A 24,063-nucleotide genomic window follows, 5' to 3' on the forward strand; every position below is an offset into this window, starting at 1 on the left:
AATCGTGTAAAGATTACTAAAAAAGTTACCCATTTACTTGAAAAAGAAAACATGTCAATGAATATATTATTATTGTTACTAATAGAACAATAAACAGAACATTAAATGGACGCATGTTGGATTTATATGACAAATTATATTTCGTTCGGCACGCGTCGTTTGCACAATCCGCGCATCGCCTAGGCACGATCTTTTTAGACCATGCCTCAACTGAGGTATAGCTTATATTATAAGGTATATTATAAGTATAGGTATATATTATAAATAATAAAAGTGGAACAAACACTAAAGAAAATTTGCGTTTTATTAAATTAATCAATACTACAATGCAGTTCCATTGTGAATTGACAGTTAACACAATAAAAGAAGATTGTTTTAAATATTATAAACTGATGTTTTTTTTCCTCAAACTAAGTTCATATCGAGTGTTTTCGTTTCGCAACATTTGAAGAAATACACTTCAATTATATTGAGTTCAAAAGAAGGAATCTTTTTAGGATAGTGATAGGAATCGAGTATAGCTATATAGGATTCGCATTACGAATTCCGTATGTAACTCACGTCTTTACACTTTATTTTTGAAGTTATAGAGAATCTTTTACTGAGGGTTTGGCGTTATATAAAACTAACTAATTAAGAACGATATGCATATAAATTGTAAAAGTTATATGATAGATAACAAAATGGTGAGTATTATGGTAACTTTGCTTTCTGCGATCGGAAGTGTTGCCGTTTTTAAAATGATGGTTTTAAGTAAATTATTGTGCAGTGTGTCCCTGATAACTATTTTAGAAATAAGAAGCATCAGTTGTTTATTCTTCCAAGGTGTAGAACCAAACTGCCACTGGCAATGCCAATTGGGAGGGAGATAACAATGTTCAACCAAATTGCTTCGGGTGTTGATATATTCCACTTGCGTGAGGTGAGTTTGAAATGGGGTCTCCTAAGTAGACTTGGTGTACTTCTTTGAACTTTTATATATGTATAATTGTATTTTCACTGCTTACGTATGTTTATATTATATCGACCGTATTTAAGAAAAAGGGCGTAACCCACACAGAACAAATTTTACGGGAGGGGCAAAAATGTGTTTTGAATGATTTAAATTTTATATTTTTTAAAAATTTGGCACATACATTGGGTGCATGATGATTGATGATTTGGTGTAATATATGTTCGATCTAATGATAATCAAAGATGTTATTACAGAAAAATCAATAAAATTGAGGGTAAATGCTTTTTTTTCCTTAAATTAAAACTTAATTATTCTCATTAAAACCTGAATTTAAATAATAATTTGGCATTTGCGGCTTACTTCCTTTTTATATAACGTGTATTTAGTTGTATACATTGTTAATATCTAATAAAAGCACTTTTCAAAAAATCGACAGTTACGCCCTTTTTCCTAAACACAGTCGATATGTTTTCTTTTTAAATTTTCATTTTTATCCCTATTTATTACTTTTCTTTTTCTTTCTTCTTTATAAAAATGTTTCATGTCATGTCGTGAACGTCTTAAATTTGTAATTTGTAATGTCCACGATATGTTAAAAAATAAGTAAATTAAATAAAAATATTTTTTAATTAACACAGAATGGTAAAAGTTAAAAACTGAATACTATCAATTTAATTAAATATTTGCTGTATCAGTTTTTCAATTCTGATGGATTAAAGTTTTGTATTATAATTCCATTTGGGTCATTTTTGAGTCGAAGATGCGCAAAGGCGAAACCCGGTTGCCAAAAACGACTCAAATGGAATAGTACAAAACTTAAATCCATTAAAATTAAAATTCAAATTCCATCAAGTACCATCGGTCGATAGTATTAATATTATCAGTTTTTTATTTAAAAAAACGCACGTACCGAGGATATAAGTGTTGTTAGTGTTTGCTTGGATAATATTTTTTGAATTGCAGGTATCGTACTAACTGTCTGTTGATACAAAAGAGATGTCAATAATGTCACACATATTATTTCATACCGATTTGTATTTGAGTAGATGATCGGCAAGTGGGTACTCAAAATAATTTTGTATTACGAAATTTTCTTGAGTTGTATTTAGAATACGTAATTATATGACAGCTGTCACCATTGTATTATCATGCGTAAGTGTTTATTTTTTATTTATTAGAAATAGATTTATAATACAATGGTATGTATTTATTCATCGGTGGCGAAGAGGCTGTAGAGATACGATATAAATAGTGCACACTAAAATTTGTCAGACATACTTACTTATTTTCATTGAACTAAGATTACAAATTGGAGAGCTTGTTGGATAGTGTTTAAAATTCAATGAAACCCTGCCTAAACCAACTTAAAAAAATATGCCATAAGATATTTTATACGTAAATATAATTATTTATTAATTATATATTTATGCTTAAGTAATATATTCAAGAGCGACCTTCCAATATGCCTGAAGCGTAAAGTGTTCAATCAATGTGTGCTACCAGTGCTAACGTATGCTTGCGAAACATGGACTCTCAACACACGAGAGATCCAACAATTGAGAGTTGCGCAACGTGGCATGGAAAGGTGCATGTTGGGCATAACGCGTAAGGACCTCAGAAGGAACCAATGGATAAGAAAGCAAACAAGAGTGAGAGATGTGATAGAGGTCACCAAATTGATGAAATGGCGGTGGGCCGGACACATTGCACGGCGAATGGACGGCCGATGGACGAATGCAGTCATTCAGTGGTACCCGAGGGGCACTAAGCGGCCACAGGGGCGCCCCAAAACCCGCTGGATTGACGAACTTGTCAGGTTTGGTGGAAGTACGTGGCAGAGAAAAAAAAATGAACCGAGAAGAGTGGAGGGAGCTGGGGGAGGCCTTCATCCAGCAGTGGATCGACCCCGGCTGAAAATATATACGTAAATAGATGATTTTATTATCTAATATGATTTAGTTAAGGCATGGTTTAGTTGAAATTAAAATCTAACCAACATAATCTCAAATTTGCATTCTTAGTTCAACGAAAAGAGATACGCAAGTTTGACAAAGTTTAGTGTGCTCTATTTATATTGGGTCTCCACCCTTTGTCAATGTAATATACATATGACTCTAAGTTCTGCATATTAATAAAACAGACGTAGAGCAAGCTTTTAACAGTATTTCTTGTATGACAGTTTATTAAATTAAAATTTTGTATTTTGTGGACAAAAAAATATGTAATTAATTATTAATTCACTATTTTTTTTTAATAAACAATTCACAAAATTTAAGAATGTAACATTCTTATTATTGAACATACATAATTTTGAAAACACTTCTGAGAAAATATATTATAACCAATAGAAAAAATCTTTTTCAAAAAAGCTTAGACACCCCGATAGTTAATTATAAATAATATAAGATAAAATAAAATAAAGATATGATATACGATAAAAATAGTGAATTAAAAATTAGTAATAAGTTCAAGTAAGTTACAACAAAAAATCTTGGAGTGATCCGTGACGTCGGTTAGTAATTAAAGTAATACCTACTTTGATTTAAAATACGAAAGCCGATCGCCAATAAGTAGTTCAATTATTTAGAAAGCGCATCAGTGAGTATTAAAAGCCATTAGTTAAAATTTGTCGTAATTAAGTATGACTCCTTTAGCATTGTCGTCAATGTGCGTGGGCGCGATACCCGAGAGATGCAGGTTCGATTCCTGAGGGTGTCTTACTTTTTTCAAAAAGATTTTTTCTATTGGTTATAATATATTTTCTCAGGAGTGTTTCAAAATTATGTAAGTATGTTCAATAATTAATTATGATCGTTCAGTTGCCTTAATAACAATCAGTTTAGAGATATTGTTTTGACGATAGGTTTGTCATTGTTTTAGGTTTAATATGTACCTTCGTCAAGGTCGATGAAGAAAGAACACATTCTTTATATTCATAGTCCGTGCTTACATATATGAAAATGAAATTTAAAAACTTTATAAAAGCTAATGATTAAATTAATTAAGGTAATTTTTCATACTACTTGAATTTGGATATGCTAGACCTATATAATTATAGTAAAGTATTTTGCAACTTTTATGGTACCATCTTTGGAAAATCGACGTTCTATATCTGGTCAATATTTTCTTTTTAAAATTATCAATGGTTTTGTTGACTCGCCAAACCTACTCGAAAGGGTGGGTTTCCATTGTCCATCAAGATTTACGCGAAACCAAACTTTGTACCATATCAGTCGTAGCGGTTCTAATTCTTTCTTGCGTTCTTGTTTAAATTATAATATGTATTTCTCCACCGTTGATCCTTTTAATAATTCACCTATTTCATTTAAACGCGCTTGGTTTTGTTGACTCGCCAAACCTACTCGAAAGGGTGGGTTTCCATTGTCCATCAAGATTTACGCGAAACCAAACTTTGTACCATATCAGTCGTAGCGGTTCTAATTCTTTCTTGCGTTCTTGTTTAAATTATAATATGTATTTCTCCACCGTTGATCCTTTTAATAATTCACCTATTTCATTTAAACGCGCTATCTCCAAAATTGTCTATAAATAGCCATAGGTATATACTTATAATTTGTAATAATTTAATTATTCAATATTATTCCTCATTTTTCTCATGTAATTTCTTTATATTTATGTTATTCTTACGCTCTATCTTGTTAAGCTTAACTATATTATAATGTGTACATGGAAACTTTGCTGGTTGCAATAACTTTTCATTATTATATTTTATTTTTTTGTTTTCAATATTTAACTGTTTGTTTCCTTAATAAAAAAGATATAAAATGACGAATAACGACAATATTATATGCGATTATGTATATATTGTAAATAAGCCCAAAGCGTTAGCTATCACTTTATATAATATAACGGCTTATAAAGCATGTTATCCGTATTCTTCAGTACTTTGAATAGGGTATTTTCTATAGAGCTAGATACAGGCTACAAAGATCCGAATGCGTAGTTTTTTCAGGCTTTTCAAGTTTTTAGGGTAAGCCACTGTTGCGGTATTACTGTGAAAAGCGACGCCCTGTCGCAGACGCCACGTAGAGACGGCGACGCTTATCCGAATTAATTGATAGAATTCCAGGTGCGGAATTTTCACATGTTTTGTTGTGAAGACGGCAAGTGTTGCAAGAAAAATGATACCGACATTTTCTTCTTAAAAATATTACGAATTGCACAATTTACTTGGTAGCATTACTGTTTTCCAAATACGCAATGGCTGTTACGGCACATTTTCAATCGTAAATACGTCTTCGTTCTGTTATAAAAAATCCCAAGTTTCAGAGTATGTTATACCTACCAAAATTTGCAAGTTAATAAGGGATAATAAACCAGTAGCGAAGGGCGGAGGTAGGCTGTTAAGATCCGCCATAAATAGTACACATTAAACTTTGTTAGTCATACATTTGCTTTTATTGAACTAAGACTACAATTTACAGATAGTATTGGTTAGTTTTTAAAAATCAATTAAACACTGCCTAACCAAATCATAATAGTTTTATTATCATAATAGTTTAGGCGAAACGACAAGATTGTGCTCACTTTTACATTCATACTTATTTGTTTGCGTTGGATTAAGAACACATATTACAAATTTAATATTGTTGGTTTTTTTTTTTTTTAAATCATTAAGCCCTGTTTAAACCAAACTAAAGCTAAGACCAAATCCATGTGTAGTGCTGCATGCATCGACGCCGACACTTCCCTGTGTCAAGCTGGTGTCCAGGTTCAAATACTTGGGTGCCACGGTTGCCGATGATGGTGGTATTTCTAGTGAGCTAGGAATCCGCATGGGTGTGGCTGGCTCTGCGTTCAACCAACTTGGAGTCTCATGGAGGTCAAGGCTGTATTTTGTGAGGACCAAATGTCGTTTGTTTAACGCGTGCGTGCTACTTGTGCTCCTGCATGGCTGTGAGACATGGCGTCTTACTACGCTTCAAGAGTCTCGGTTTTTGAGCTTTGAGAATCGATGTCTCCGCCGAATCTTAAGGGTATATTGGTACGACCGCGTACCAACGAGTGAGCAGACACAACACCCTTTCCGTGATTGGAGTTATCACGAAGAGACGCTTTTTGTGGCTGAGACACGTATTCCGGATGCCGCCCTTCGTGCGGCACTTCGTACTCTTGTGGCACAGCCTCAAAGGTTTCGTCGCCGTGGCCGGCCCTCCCTCACCCTGCAGCGGTGGTACAAGAGCGACCTACTTGCTGCAGGTCTGACATGGCGGGAGGCGTAAGAGTTGGCGATGGACCGAGGGAAGTGGCGCCAACTTGTGCTTGCCCTATGCCCTAATGTTGTGACGTGACAGGGTGGAAGTAGAAGAAGAAACCAAACTAAAATAAATAAAACATATTATTCTATCTATAAAATATCCAAAATGATGTATAATTTAATTGCAGTGATTGAGTATTTCTTTGATTATTATTTATTATGGCTTTGTTTCGACTAGTTCAATCGAATTTTAAAAACTAAGCAACACCATCTATAAATTATTGTAGTCTTATTTTAATGAAAACAAATACGTATGACTGACAAAGTTTAATGTGACCTATTTATGGCTGATCTTAACAGCCTACATCCACCCTTCACCACTGTAATAAACAATAGCCATATAATATGATGCAATATCTATATAATTACTCTAGCTTGATAAACACAAGTGTAGGGTCTCAGCAGGTAACAGGACTATGGACCTACACAGAATATCACCCACAAGACGTCAATAAACTAATTAAAATGATATCACCAAAAATGTAATATGATGTAATACCTACTGAATTACCCTAACTTGATAAAAATTAGTGTGGGACATCAGGCGGTCATATGACTATTGACCTACGTAAAATATCACACACAAAACGTCAATAAAATAATTAAAATGATATTACCAAAAATGTATAAAAGGGACACGCACCTCTCGCCTTTCGTCTATTATTTTTAAATCTTTGTCCGCTGTATAATAATATGTACTTGCATTTCCGTTGAATAAACTTTAATATTTTAACTTTCGTGAAAAATTATTGTTTTCCGACTTACATCTTTCCGATTCATCTTCTCGCCATCTAGTCTAAATACATCCTAGAAGGTAAATCACCTGACAATTACCTTCAAGACGACGGTGTTGAAACGTAACAGATCTGCATACTACTCAGGAGTTGCACACAAGTCCAGTCTTTGGTAAGGAGACGAAGGAAGGATAACAACATAAAACCACATCAGGTTTCTGTCAACCCAAGTTTTCTGTTTTCTTTGTCTTCCTATACTATACCTATGAATCCCGGGATTGGTAAACATAATCCCAAAGATTTCGAGATTGATTTTTTATCAATTTTTATGGAAAATAAAATAAAAACGAAAATATAACAGAAAAAATACTTTTAATAACAAATAACTAAATTAAAAATAAACTGAGTTTGAATGAAGTTTGATTTATACCCATATGTAAGTTGCCGATTTAATTTATTTTTTCACATAAATTAATAAAAATAAGAATGATTGGAGAAAAACAATGCTTCGAACTTTTAACAAAGTAATTCCACTATGATCTCATACATTTTACGGCAGTTTCATATTTGGCTGACTAATTAGATTTATGAAACGGAAAGGCCATACACCACGATTTGCTTTACTACTTTAAATCTCGCTTACCCATTCATTAAGTCTTTACTATCAGAAAATTATACTAGATTTATTTTTGACCGATTTTATCAATGTTATTTGTGAATATAAAAAATATATATTAACTATTGAAAAAATGCCAATCCGGGGACCGGTTCCGGAATCCCGGGATTGTCAAATTGTAATCCTGAAATCCCGGGATCAGAATTTTGGCTCGGGATTGGATTCCCTATCCCTGAGAGACATAACAGTTAATTGATGAAGGTTTTTTTTAAAGCGCATTGCACCAGTGTTACACTCAATAGTTGACTTAACTCATTCGCTGCTGAGTAGATAATGATTTTTTGATTGCCCTCTTTAAAATGCACGTTAATTACATCGATCGGCCGCCTGGTCATTACGCGCCGGGTGCGTCTTCCGCGTCCAATGTATTAACATAATATAAGGTAGAGCGTTTTTTATAATTTCAGGTACAGATAATCGTTCACCAAGTTGAGTAAAATGAATTTAAAAATATTTAATTGAGGTCCCGATTATTGTGATTAAAAATGATAATTCAATATACAGTACGTGTAATTTCAACTAGGCTGTGATCTACTATCCATTATAAAAATCTATAATCTACAATACTCTCTAATTATAATTATTGATTAACTTGACAAACGTATTATTTTCTCAAATAGAATAGTAAAAAACTTAAATCCATTAGAATTTCTATGATATTTGGTTGAGGACACTCTTATGTTTGGCCACCACACAGATTGATAAAAACTGCCAAAAGTCGGTAAGTCTCAAAATCATGTTATCAGACCCGGCAAACGTTGTTCTGCCATATAAATTATTTCTAGTGAATATTTTGGTTGTTAAATAATAAATAACGAATGTATCGTAAGTGTGTGGAAATGGAATATATGACAGAAAGAGGAATAGAGCGCTGTAGACGATGACCGCCGATAAAAACAAAAAAACATCAACCATTCATTTTCTCAATTCAAAATGAGTAATGATGTTCATAATGAATGAATTACCTGTGACTAGGGAATCCAATCCCGAGCCAAAATTCTGATCCCGGGATTTCGGGATTACAATTTGACAATCCCGGGATCCCGGGACTGGTCCCGGGATTGGGATTTTTTTCCATTGTTAATATAAAATTTTTATATTTACAAATAACATTGATAAAATCGGTCAAAAATAAATCTAGTATAATTTATACTATTTAAGACATTTATTGTCAATATTGTATACGTTAAATCTTGGAAATACACAAGTTTAATGGAGTAAATAATATTGTAATATAAATAATAATGTGAATTTAATATGAGATTGCTATTTCTGATAGTAAAGACATAATGAATAGATCAGCGAGATTTAAAATAGTAAAGCAAATAATCATGGCGTACTTATGGCCTTTCCGCTTCATAAATCTAATTAGTCAGCCAAATATGAAACTGCAGTAAAACGTATGATATCATGGTGGAATTACTTTGTTAAAAGTGCGAAGCATTGTTTTTTTACCAATCTTTCTCATATTTAATAATCTATGTGAAAAAATAAAATGAATCGGCAACCTACACATCAAACTTCATTCAAACTCAGTTTATTTCTAATGTAGTTATTTTGTATTAAAAGTATTTTTTCTGTTATATTTTCCATAAAAATTGATAAAAAAAATCAATCCCGAAATCCCGGGATTATGTTTATTAATCCCGGGATTCATAGGTTTTCCTACCTGTGACAGGATCTCGTTGTTTAATGTTTATGCAATATCCGTCTTGTCCCTTCCAGAAAATTAGCGGATATTGGAGAGCGTCGTATAAACGGTGTGTGTCAGCGATGAACTCCAGATTATTGTTTCTTCTTCGAATCACGATTTCTCGCATCGATGTGCGGTCGCCAACCATAATTCCAGCAATGTCGTCAACAACAGGCGCATTGAATCGACGCACGTGCTATCCAGCTGGTGTTTTATCAGGATTGATGACAATAGCGTGATTGTCACTTTGCAATTCGTGCATGTGTGCTTTGAAGAATTTCAATAATTTATTGTGCTCATTCAACAGGGCGTCCAGTTTGCCGACGATGCGCCTGGCATTAAGCGAATTGAGGCTATTGTAGCCGCAACTTGCATCCACATGATTGATGTCCTCACCGCTCATGAAGTAGATTTGTAAAAATTTATGTGGTTCGTTTAGCATTGGCAGCAATGAGCCTACTTTGTGGTATACTTGGCCTTTAATTTTGAACGTAGAATGGAATTGTTGACCATTTGCCGCAGTATTGTGAACTATTTCTGTTACTCTGAACGAAGTCTTTTGGAAGCATGAATTGAATGTGCGAATGGACTTCAGGAACAGGCTTGAATCTGGAACCGTACCGATGAGCAAGCCGTTCAATGGTTCTGATGGTATCTCAATTTCTGGGAGTTGCACTTTTCCTGATGCGCAACACATCCCGGCTGACTCATGTTTGAATTTGAGCGCATGACAATGGGGACATTATTTGTCCATAGCACCAATCAGCACTTTCGGATGAGCGGAATATTCAATATCTGGCTCATAATCGAATGCGAGACGTAGGAACGAAGCGGATGTAAATGTTCGATGTACTTGTTGGCGTTGTCGGTCATTTGCTCTGCGTGTGTTAACTACGAACCGGCGCGCTTGGCTCCGTTCCAATTGTCGTTGTTGATTTCGTTCAGCTCGTGCCTCTTGTGATTGGGATGCACGCAATTGCGACATGCTTACACGCACGTTTTTGTTATTTTGTTGGATTTGTTCGTCTGTTTTTTCTGCTCTACTATTTCGCATGTTTGTTGCTTTATTCATTCGACGGCCCAAATGCCCCCCTTGCGTCTTGATGGCATTGTGCACTGTAATACACGCACATAAAAAAGATAAATTAAAATAAATCGTACAAAATTTTGCACGCACTGCGTTGTGATATGCCGAATGAAATGTCAAAATGACGCGATGCTTCTCTTGAATTCTACTCGGACGTAGCGCCATCTGTTATTCAACAACATAAATAATTTCGTTCTGTTTGAAATACGAACGACGGTTAAATTTGTTCATACAAAAATAATAAAATCGCGATTAAAAAATGGGAGGGTGGGGGTAGGAGGATGAAAATTTGGAGTTATAGGTATTTTTTAATGCAAAATAATAAAAAATATACAAAAAGAAATTTTCAAAAAAATAAAAGAAAAAAATTTCTGGATAGAGATACCCTACTCACCTAGCGGTATGAAATATACTTGTTGACCTATTCTCATACCTAACAAATATACATAAAAAAAATCATAAAAATCGGTCGAGCCATTTCGGAGGAGTTTGACCACAAACATCGTGACACGAGATTTTTATATATATAGAGATATAGACATATAATCCGTTGATAACTATAAACACCAAAATTATCGAATTATCAACTTTTGGCAGCAACCCCACATTTTGTTCTCCCAAGGTATAAAACTAACCTGCCATTAGTAATACCAATTATGAGAGCACTGTGTTCAATAAAATCGCTTGGAAAATTGATATATTCCACTTACGTGACGTGAGTTTTTATGGACGTTGTTATAAAAGTTTTTTTTTTTTAATATATGGTCTACCTTAGGGTTCAGTCAGTGTGGTTACATCTACTTTATTATACTTTTTGTCATATTAATTTTAAACTTATAATTTATGATGTTTATTATAATACGTAAATAAACAAAATTTTAATTTGAATTAAAATATATCCAGTTTCCCAATAGTTGTGGAAGTTTTGGCATACATGCCAGACTGGTCTAAAGTACGAGAATTTATACCACCTCTTTCTCTTACTTCTGCATCAGACCATGAGCGATGCAATATGAATTAAGTGTAATCAATATAATATTATCTTTAGGTTTATACCTAAAACGAGTGTTGATCTTTATTCGGCATATCCTGTGATCATAATTGTGCCCATTTTATTTAGTGAGTATCTTTTTATTTTAGTTTTATTAGTTTAGTGTTTTGTACTAGGCTAGTACTAGGTACTTAGATTAAAATTATTTTGAAGGCTGTATAACTACACCATTACAAAAATATGCTTTTATTTTAATAATAGTTTAATAGCCTTTCGAAACATATTATTCCGTAAACTTTTGCGAATATCTGAACATATTAAAAACTTGAATATGGCAGTTTTAAACTTAATAATAATATCACATAAAAATATATTGCAAACTACTTTATAAAGGCTTTACAAAAAGCTAAAATATATTTTTTGAAAATATTTTTAGCCGATTTGCTTTTTAAAAATCAAGTTTAAGGACTGAAAACTTTGTCGACTCGAAGACACTTTCAATTTTTAAGTTTAATAGAATAAGTTTAAAAGTTTCTCCTGGATCGTGCATAACAGTCGCTTTTTGATAACAAGAAGCAAGTCGCAATGCTACGTGACAGTATTTATACGTGCTACAAAATTTTACTCTCGTTAGACTGAGCCAAAATCTACGCTTTGGGCTTAGTTTAAATTTGAGACTTCTTCGCAATGCCAGTGGGCAATTTTATTCCCGAATTCGACCCTATAACTTTTTCAAGATCGTGAGATAATCGTAATATAGTACTATAAAATACGGATGTATATTTCGATAGTGTCAAACCAAAGGCCGTAAAGTAAATTTTGGCAAAAATGAGTTCTCTTTTCTTCATGTCCTTTATCGCATTGTAAAATTACAAGCTTCCATCTTATGCGATTCTACCCTGACTTGGTTTCTTTGGGTCTACGAATATTTTTCGCTTAAAATTGTTCCCGAATTATAGAAAAAAAATATGGTGCCGGATAGGACTCGAACCCGCATCCATCGGATTCCTGCGAATGTGATTTACTAATATTTAATTACACCGAAATTAACAAATATTCTTTTGACTGAAGATTTCTCAAATTTCGTTAATATTGACAACCGGTTTTTGTGATTTGAATCAAGGTGGATCTCACTTTGACAGGTTGCTGCATTATTTGGAAATATATATACAAAGAAGAGTCTATTTTTGCATCTATGTATGTATGCTACAAGGGTCATCGACTCAATTTACCTATTATAAATAATTACATTGTAAACAATCAGAGATGACCTTAATAATATAAATATTAATCTATTTAATAATTCTCTCCTAAACTTTTTAAATGTATACTCAAATATAATATTTAAGTCCTTTTTTCCGACCATGCCCGATCCTAATAGAATCATATGGGCCTCCACAGAGTAGAGGTTTGTATTAACAGTTTTTGTTTTTTACGAGAAATGGATGTCAGCCACTTGCACAACCTATTAGGTAAATACCCTGGCTCACACACAAATTGAAAAAGCAATATGTGTACTTGCCAGACTCAGGATTCGAACCCGGAACCCACGGCATGATATTCCAACGCTTAAGCCGCGCGGCCACCGTGGGTGTTAATATTGTTGTAGTAGTTATTGTAAGTCCTTAGACATACATATTTATGATATAATAAACGGTAATAACAGTTAAAAAAAAAAAATAAACAGATGAAGACTACGTCACTGATCTAAATTATTAAGTAAATAAAGAAAACAGAATATATTAAAACAATTCACCCTCTCATTCTATCATAACTATGCACTTTAGATGTTTTAATTTTTAAGATTAGTACAGTTATCGTGGACCGTTCTCAGGATGGGATTATAAAATATGTCAACATAATAAACATAAAACTTTGTTTCAAAACCATTAAAATATTCTTACAAATGATATCTATCAAAATAAATTCTTGCGATTCCCAAACTCTGTTAATCTTATAGTTCAGGTTCAACGTATCACTTTGACGTTTAACATTGTGGAATAATAACATATTACAAGTGTTACTGTTTCACAACTTTGGGAAACAAGTTTTGATCCTCTCAAATAGTTTGTGACGTACGAAGTTCGGCAGTAAATTCTCATTTTCCTTAAAACTGACAGCGCCAAAAATACTCACCGCTAAGTTTGGTTGTGTGTCGCGACTAGTTTGAGTACCAGTGCCTCACTTACTGTCAATTGAGATAATTTCATAATATTTTTTTTAAATAGTAACTTTATGAAATAACGAAAGCATTAGAAAATATATAGATGTTGTACCTACTAAGTAAGTAACCATTGTTGGCTTAATAATATATTGTATGGAAGATTATAGTAAAACACAGACCAATTAATAGTAAACTGAATGTGTCATTTACAGTAACCTTTTAATACTTGCGAACTGGTGAGAATAAGAAAACTGTTTTGCGCTAAAATTACTTAAATGGTGTTTTTAGTTGTTATATACATAGCGATCAATAACCTTATGCCGAAACAGCATGCATTTCGATATACTACACTGTTATATTCCACCTACGTGAGGATGAGTATAGGTGGACGTTGTTTTATAAATTCTTAATATACGGTCCACGCACATTCGGTGTTTCCATGTTTTATAATTTATAATTTCTAAAATTTCTATAATATGTGTACTTTTTACTTTACTTTTAATACTGTTTTTGTGATACTGGATAATATATTTATTTCTTCTTTACACGTTTTCATACTATTTCTTTGTTTTTAAATGTCACGTTGTGAACGTCTTACATTTATAATTTGTAATGTTCACCGTTTGTAAAAAATAAATAAATTTGAATTTGAACTGTTCAATCACTCAATAATTGTCCTATAGTTCGTCGGCTCTTCGGATATATTTTTTTCACATCAACAGTAAATTATAATGGATTTAAGTTATGTACTATTCCATTTGAGTCGTTTTGCGATCCGGGTTTCGTCTTTCGGCATCTTCAGGCACTATGTACACTCACCAAAGGGCAACTATACACTGACAACGAATACGATGAACTCTAACTTATATAACAAATCAATACAATAAAGTAGGTAAAAACTTTATTATCACAAAACAAAATATATAACAAACAAATTATTATGAATAGTTTAAGTGTTTGTAAAAAACCCTCTAAATTATCAATAATACACTCTATAAGCATATATAAATCGTAAACCTAATACTATATCATTAGTAATTAATTATAAGCAATAAATATTGTAAATACTAGTGTGCTATCGTTTTTCTTTCAAACTTGGAATCGGCATTTGTTAGACTTGGGATTCAAACCCGGGACCCACGATATTATAACCCGATACGTTAATGTTAAGCAGTGGCGAAGACTCCATATTAGGCGATTATTTGAAGCCTACCTTCTTAAGAAAAATATTTTTTAATTGCATAAATTGTCTTATTTATAAATAATCACTTGCTTATATTATATTCTATAAAATAATTTATTTTGCCAATGAGAGATGCCGTATGTGTAGGAATGTATTACACAGATAATTACAAAACTGTAAAGGTTTTAAAAAATATACCATAGCACGCCATCTGTCTTGACGTAAATAAAGGTCGGATTCTGTTTCAAATAATTCTCAATTTTTTTCATATGGACTTTACGTCACGTAGCCCCGCCCAGTCTATCGAATTGTATGAACTATGGTAAGCTCCGATCGCAGAGCCTAAAACTAAATAAATAATAATTATATACTTTAAAAAAATAATTTCTATGGTGTTTAATCGAATATTCAAATATATAATATAATAATAAAAAGAACTTTTATCTTATGATTTTTTATGTGTAGCAATGTTTTGAAAAAATACGTATTTAACTTAAACTGATCGCTTAATTTTATGTCGTCAGTGAGTTTTTGAAGTTGCATTAAATTAATGTGTCGTTGTCATTAGTGTGTACCTATTCATTAGTAGTAATATCGTAATATCTTCTTATTTCTCGTAAGTATACCTGACACGTGTGTTCTTTTTATCAGATCTCCACAGCCTACCTCTTTCCAAAAGTCATCCTTCGCCACTGCTGCTAAGCTATCGTGGGTGTAAATATTGTCATCCTATTTTAGATACAAAAACGGTCTGAGCTACTAAAATAAATACGCTGAGAATAATGAATGTCTCATTATTGTTACTGTCTGACGTGAAAAAGTATTATAAAAATAAACTTTCATTAAAAAAAAAAACTTTTTATATCATTGAAGCGACGCAACAGATTCCGCTTTCACGTTTCATAAGATAATAACCTCGGGGAAGAAGCAAAAAAACGCCCTTCCGTATTATTTTCTGTAATGGCGTCTAATGGAGATTGTAGCGTCATTTTAAAATGACATCTAATTGTTTCTTGAGGACAGGGGTAAGCAGTAATTGGTCGTGAAAATTATAATTATTTTTCTTTAAAGCTACCTACTCGTATACGACAACCACTTCTAGGCTTTCATTGCACGGACTGTCTGGAGATAAATAATGGATACAGGAAAATGCGGTGAAGGTGCAAGGCGGGAGCTTTATTCCAACAACTTTTTCTCCATAAGTGGCTGTAACTAAACTTGTTGACCATCGATTATTTTAAACCTGAAACGTGTATCTACCTCCTTAGCGAAACTGTCATAAATACAAATTAATTTATTTGTTATTTTAGTATGGTTTTTTGGAGTGTTAATTCTTTCGAAGTTTTAAGTTCGAAGTGAATTTTTTTCCCATTAGTTTCATCAAAGCTAATTAACTCATCCGATTAATACAACCCTGGTAAATCGAGAGTCTGTTTAAAACAAAATTACTGTACGTAGTATGTTAGAGTACGATAATAATAGGTATATCATAAAATAAGTAGTGACAGATACAATAGTCGTCTCAAAAATCCTGTTTTCGTCAAAAAGAGTTTTTTTATACTTATAAGAGAGAGTGTCGACAGCTTTAAATACCTGGGGGTATACATTACCACTTTGCAAAGAGAGCTATAGTTGGAACAACATTTAACACGATGTGCGGAATGTTTGAGACTGAGAACAACTGTACTTGGTTTAAACCAAAATGTCACCTATTCGACGATTGCATTCTGACTGTGTTGCTTTATGGTAGCGAGTCATGGCAACTTAAGCAGTTTCAGAGCAACCGTATACTGAGAAACTGGAATAGATTTTTGGGGTCAATACAGTGGCATAACTTTAGAAGTAACGAGAACGGACCAAGCAGCCCTAACTACACTGATAGTGAAGAGATGATGTTGGACCAGGCTCGGCTAAGTGCTGCTGATGCCTCAAGAGAATTGTAACCGGGCTCGCTTGTTTTTCAGGTCAACCGGATCTTAGCGGAGTAGGTATATACGGAAGATGCATAAAGACTGGCGAGTGATGAGGATTCTTGGAGGCACCATGTGGTGTCCATATGCAATAGCTACAAAAGTCGGTGTGATATAATAATATTTTATTTATAAATTTAGAACTTCTATTCACTATTGAATACGAAAGAATTGATTGCGTTGTTTTGGATTAACTATGATATTAAAAATATATTGTGTAGTAATCAGTTCAAACGCCCATGCATTGGGGACGCCTGCACAAATGCTGTCTACGAGTTTGTTGGGTGATGATTTTCATAAAAAAAAATGTTGTCAGTAATAATCGGGGATGAAATAAAAAACTTTTACGGGAAGACAGAATGAAAATGAGCTATTATGCCAGGTAGTTGAAAAGGCTTTTTATTATTTTAAGCAATACCCACCCACTCAGAATAAAAATAACTGTTTAATGCGAGTGGTTTTTTATTCAAATAATTTACTCGACTAATCCATATTATTTAAAAAACGCTAGACAAAATAACTATGTATACTATATACTGCATATGGTAAGGCAGTGGTTGGCAAACTCATAAGTCAAAAGAGCCAAATATTAATAGTACAACGATTGAGATGTCTTTTGAGAGCCAAATTTCTTAAGGTCGAATAATATATGTAGGTAAGTACACTGTTAATTAACTTAATAAACTTTAGTTAAAGTTGTAAGTCTTAATTAAACTAAAGGTAGGTACACTGATTACAACTTGATAGCATACGTAATAATGATCTTATGTATTGATAAAAATTAAATTGTACGTAAGGTATCCATAAAATTAAATGATGACAATGACTGACCAACACTCAATGTGAATAATGGTCTTGCATCTTCTTGGAAAGTTTGGGTAAGTCAGGTATGTGTGTTGTTGTTTTTAATTTTAAGCACGATTCCAGGTTCTCATCAATAAGACGACTTCTCAATTTACTCTGAATTTCCTCTGTAAAAATCTATTTACTAACCACAAAACTTGCTACATTAGCCTTATTAGAAGATTGTATTCAGTAATTAAATACAGAACTAGATTTTTCTTGACTCTTCTAAAGTTCCCCAACTGCTATCTTCCTTGCATCACCGACAGGATATTTAGTGCGAAATGACGCGTGTTTAGTTGTACAGTGTCTCTCTAAATTTGAATGCGCCAATTTTTCCGGACAAATAATACAGGTCGGTAGGCCATTTAAGTTTTGAATAAACACGAAAGTCTCGGTCCATTCAACTTTAAATTCACGGTTTTTGTCTTCCGTTTTTCTTTGATTCTTCTTTGTAGCCATGTCAAATAGGGCAGAGGGCATTTGTGGGAGAGCCGCACTCAAGGGGCCAAAGAGCCGCAGCCGCCGTTTGCCGACCACTGTGGTAGGGTTATCAAATAAGTTACATAACTATTTTAAGTTGCTCTAAAGCCCCAATTTTTGTAGATGTAAAGGTGTTTCAAGAATAGCGTGTGGGTTTTCATTACTCCAAACGTGACTAATGTGCTTATTTTATAAAGCCTAAGATTTAACCAAAAATGAGAGTCATTGCTGAAGATGAATTTTTCATGAAAAAATGGGTCTCTTTCAAGTTGCATTAAAGCCCAATCAGTAAAATGGTCATTAGGTTTTTTTTCTTGTGTTAACTGTATTTTATACGCTTTCAAATGAAAATTTTTATAAAGAATATTCCATGTAGTGCCATAAGAAGTCTAAGTTCTTGCGTACGTCATGTAATTAATTTTTGCAGATTTTCATCTACTCGTTGATTCACAACATCGATATTTTCAGAAGTACGTTTACGTTTTTGACGGGTTGGATGCCATTACCATTTGACTGGATTTTTTCAATTAAATTTCACATAGTGCTCGGAACGTAACTCGAATAGATTTGTATACGCTGTACAAAAGTGTATCTTTCCATGATTATTTGAAAAACAATACTGAATACAAATGTCAATGTTGGTGGGAATCAGAAAAAATGACTGCCATAATTCTCTATAGTACCTCTTAATTTGATAACCCTTTAGAATCGAATCGTGAAGTGATAATACCAAAGATTTTAAATTTAAAGTATATGCAAGAATTTTTTTTCGACCATGTCCGATCCTAATAAGATCATATGGCCCTCCACAGAGTAAAGGTTTGTAATAACAGATTTTGTTTTTACGAGAAATGGATGTCAGCCACTTGCTCAACCTATTAGGTCCATACTCTGACTCATACACAAATTTTAAAACGTGTACTTGCCAGAACCAGAATTTGAACCTGGGACCCACGACGCAATAGGCCGACGCTTATGTCGCGCGGTCATCGTGGGTGTAAATTTACATCTTACATTAGTCTTTGTCATTATTCTATGGAAGCTATGATAATTATTTACATAATATTAATATATAATGTGCGTAAATGACCTACCATTTTATTGCAGTTGTGCTACAACAGCGATCTACGTGCTGCAGAATACATAACGGGAGAATTGCTTGTCCGGTTCTATGAGTAATACTGTCTTGCATATGGTATATATATGCACATGGTCTATTTAAATGCCATTGGTGTGGATCATTTTTGTATTGGTTATTTTATACTAAATACCGTATAGAAAAATGGCTGTAACTTTGTCTCAGAATAAGTCTTGCTGACCCACTTTCGGACCGCTGAAAATGGCATTACTAATAACCAATAACTCACTTTTACCAAAATGTCCTATTTTCCGAAATGTATCGTTTGGGATCAATAATGATTGTGACCTACCCCCACCGAAGAAACTTTTAGTAGAACAGTTTATAAATTATATTTATTTAAAACATTTTATTCTGGGTCGGACAGTGAATACGTAATTAACTCCCCGCCCCAATTGAAACCTTTTGTTAATTTTTGAATTTGAATATTATCTCAATATATAAAACAATAATTTCAAACGAACAGCCTTATCAAACTCATTAAATTGAGGTTTGCATTTAAATATTAAAATTATGAAAAGCGCGATATGTACCTATGTCACTGGTGGATTTAATTTAAAATTTAGACCTCATTTTCATCTCGTGATTTGGTTAAAAGTTAGGAATATATTTTTGTTTAAGTATTTAATCAGTGAAGTAGTAAAAAGGTGGCATCCATAAAAATGATAATAATTCTTAAAATCCTATAATATGAATACTTACATATTATTCGGTTTTGGATGTAAGGTATATTAGATGCATAGCGACGCATATTCACCAGTGGCGTTTGGTGACTTTTGCTTGTAATGATGATGTTAAAAATAACAAAATAGGTGCCCCTTTACAAATTATTTACTACATATTAATATCTATTATAACTAATATTATCTTGGCGGGTGGACGTTGAAATATTTTACCAAATCGCTTTTTTTAACAATGTCCTTGAATTGTCGCATAATGTAGCACAGTTATATTCGCATTTGTGGTTATGACATTAAAGAAATGCTCGATTGCAGTTTTTATATGAGCAGTTAATTCTATTCCTTCATTATGTCTTTAATTTTATTTACGGCCAGAGTTAGATAGTTTGTGTACTGTTCTTGTATTATTTTGTAGTTTAATAATGTATGAGGTATTTGGAGGACCATTTCGTGATTGAGTTAGCCACGGAGAGCTACGAGAGCTAATCGCACCTTTTCTAGTATTGGACAGTAGTAGATGACATGCCACACAGTTTGTGACATGTAACCGTCACGTAGACAGCAATAATCGTCCCTTGAAGTATATCGTATTGCGGAGTGCTATCTCTATGATAAAATAAAATAACTATTATTGTAATATTAATAATATAGAATTTTTAGAAAACTAAATAAATTAACAATAAATAAATACTTAGTATTTCAGCATCTCCAGGAATAATTCATAGAGCATTATTGTATATATAGTTTATAGAGATGCTCTGCATCTACAGCATCTATGGACCGCACGCCACTGATATTTAACTATAAGGAAAAACGATGTTTTTGTAATTTTACACCGCCATTGGTTTTCAAACATTTTTTATCTTTGGTTTATAAACATTTGTTCACGGGTCCTTACAAAAATATCAAGGAACTCAGAAATAATAGGAACTGAAATATCCAACGGGTGTGGAGAAGCAGGCAAACGATCTCGAGTGTGGAAGAATACGGGATAAACTTAAACACGTGTCAAGAATATGTCATACGTTGAAAACTGACAACTGCTCTCAGTTTATGCCTTCACGCTCATTTAATATTGGTGTATTGAAGGCTGCAACACACTATTGCACGTATATTTTAATGCGTGCTTCGTTTTTGTAGGACACTCACACATTCAAAACCCTGCATCAAAATGTAGTGTCTGAATTCTATTTATTAATCTGTTCTGTGAAAGATACCAACAAGCCTTGCTGGAACAGTATGTTATTCAATACACATCTCCTCAAATCTTAAAATCAAACTAAAATTATTATTGTACATTGAGTATTCAACGATATTATATATTTTATCTTACAGTAAACCTTTCTTTCTAGTCCAGGTGGACGATGGGCTGAATACACATACACTATGAGGGACGCAGTTTCTCTTCTGATTCTATATGCGACCACAGTGTATACGGAAAGTCGTGATGCCAGTCTCGGACGTGTACGTGGCTCTCACTCACCACCTCCATAACTTGGCATTTCAATGGTGCCGAGCGAACGACGCAGTTTCGTATGGATAATATCGTCTCTGTTCTGGCAGAACACACTAACTGGAGAATACTAGTTTTGAGTAATTTGACTTTGAAGTTGTTAAAGTGTTTGAAATGGTCTATCATGTGAGTTTATTAAGTAATCGTACAAAGGATGACTTTAAAATAAAGACTTTTTTTATTAAGAAGGTTTCCAGACGGTAAAGTTTGAAATAAGGAACATTTTGGTATAATTAACTCAATATGTCATTTTTTCGAATTAGTGTCTTCTGCCATAACAGTGACGATATGAAAGGTGGATTTTATTTTGTATTTCGTGTACTTGAGACGATAGTATATACGACAAGTGCAAGTAGACGAATCAGAAGAGAAACTCATATTGTGTATACTAAGACCTACCGTTCATCCGTTCTATACCTACGCACGATATAATGAATCTCGTCGATGTGTGACGCACGAAAAATTAACGATTCTCGAATGTCGTCGGAAAGTTCCGACAACTCATGACTCCCTAATACTGCAGGAAATTTCCGACAAGATACGCATACGCAATGCAATTCAAGTTATTGTTTCGAGGTGTCACGCTCATACGCCAGTAAAACTTTGTTTTGCCATGACAATTAAAGATTTGTATCAGCAAAAATAGTCGCACAACAAACGAAAAAACATCGCGAAAAAATTGCAAATATTAAAAATTAGAACAGATAATAATAAGTGAACTTTTTCTTCTTCTAAAGTTGTTTTTTTCTAGTTGGTATATGCCTGAGATGTTTTCAAATTATGTAAGTGTGTTTAGGGTCTAGAAGAAATTTTTGAGACTCCTTTACTTTCGGCTGTATTCTCCGTGTCTCTATTCGACTTACTTTCTCTTAGGTATGCTTACATACTGTAGCTTAAAGTTTACAAGGGATTTTTATTTAGCTACATATTTTTTCCAACTTATACGCGGCGTAAATGGAAACTCTGCATTATTGGGGGTGTTGGCTTGTGTGTCTCTGATAATTATCTTAGGAATCGGGGGCATCCGTTGTTTGTTCTCCCAAAGTGCAGAACTAACCTGCCATTAGTAATGCCAATTGGGAGGACAATAGCTATGTTTAATCAAATCGCTTCAGATATTGATATATTCCACTTACGTGAGTGTGAATTTAGGTGGACGTTGTTTTATAAGTTATTAAGATAAGGTCTATCAACCTAGTTCACTCTGTGTGCTTCCATGAACTTTTATTTTTCTAATTGTATCTTATTTTTGCTATCAATGGTAGTTTTCATATTTTCAAGTTTCAATTTTCAAGTTAGTTTTAATTGTTACAATACACGCTATGTTTTGACAGTACCTCTCTTGGCTTTGTTAACTTTTAGAGCGAGATAGACAGTTTTGACTGTTTAACAGCTAACTTATTGTAACAATGTTAATACCTCAATAAGAAAAAATGATAAATTACCCTCTGTAACCGCCGATAGCAGTCTCGTGTATAGAATAGACACCCTTGGTGTCGAAATTTAAATTTTTCACTTATATTGCAAACTCTTTATAATTAGTATTTCTACGAAAAAGTTTATTCAAAAATCTCTTCGAGAGACGGTCAAGATCCACACAGAATTTAAAGACAATGACAATTTTTTGTACTGATATTGATTTCGATTACTACCGCTTGTTTGAATGTTACAAAATATTCTGAGAATTTGTCTCACTAAAGAGCAACGTTTCACTTCTTCGGTGTGAATGTGTTAATTAAATATTTACTGTCATTAATCCGGCCCTGCTCTGGCATAATATGTACACTGTAAAAGTCGTACACGCGAGTGGGCGGGCAAACAGAGGCGAATTAATTTATCTTGTTGACTGCCGGCATGTGTAAACACTCGCCCGATGACTGCTGTTCAGTTCATTAATGTTTGCACACGGGCGGCCCGGTGACTAAGTACTTCCCTGCCGACTTGTTAAAAGCGCCACGCTAAAGGGTGTGTGAAAAATTAAATCTTTATTACACGACTGAGAATTTGATGGTGTTTATTATGAGTAGAAACATAAAAATATTATCAAACACAAGGTTTCAAAAAAAAAAAATTACAATAAAAAAATTGAATTTTACAAAATTTTTAAATGATTATTTTATTTCTTTTTGTGTTCTTATTAGGATTTAGTATTATACTACTTTGCTCTTTTTTATATTTTGATTTTTTTAATTGAAAAAAAAACAGTTACATAATAATACCTACCTAAGATTGAAAATAGAGAATTAAAAAAATATGTAGCAAATATAAACCAAAATAAGTGACAAAAGGTATAAAATTAAACAATATAAGTACTATATATATATCATCATCATCAGCCTGAATCTATCCACTGCTGGATGAAGGCCTCTACAAGCTGATTCCGCTTCTCTCGTCATGTGCGTTGCGTTGCCACGCATTTTCGCAGAACCTAACCATTTCATCGATCCAGCAGCCTCTAAGTCTACCTTGCGGATGTTTTGTACCTCTGGTTGAATAGATTTGTCCAACGATTGTTTTTTCTTCGAACTATGTATTCAGACCATTTCTATTTAAGGTTTGTAGTGAATTTCTATTACATCGCAAACCCTTGTCTGTTTTCTTATCCAATCATTCCATTTTTTTGTCATTTTGCGTTATGCCTAGCATGCACTTCTCCATACCACGTTGTGCTACTC

The 24,063-nt window shown here is 33.4% G+C and overlaps 1 protein-coding gene across 1 annotated transcript in view; it reads right to left on the bottom strand.

The window, feature by feature from the left end:
- The window catches only part of LOC147075215 (opioid-binding protein/cell adhesion molecule-like), a 147,537-nt gene that overhangs the window by 38,562 nt on the left and 84,912 nt on the right, over positions 1-24,063 (bottom strand). The window lies entirely within an intron of this gene.

Source organism: Rhyacophila brunnea, unplaced genomic scaffold (genome assembly GCF_057557595.1).
Source record: "Rhyacophila brunnea isolate RB1 unplaced genomic scaffold, BYU_Rbru_1.0 scaffold_15, whole genome shotgun sequence".
Taxonomy (NCBI): domain Eukaryota; kingdom Metazoa; phylum Arthropoda; class Insecta; order Trichoptera; family Rhyacophilidae; genus Rhyacophila; species Rhyacophila brunnea.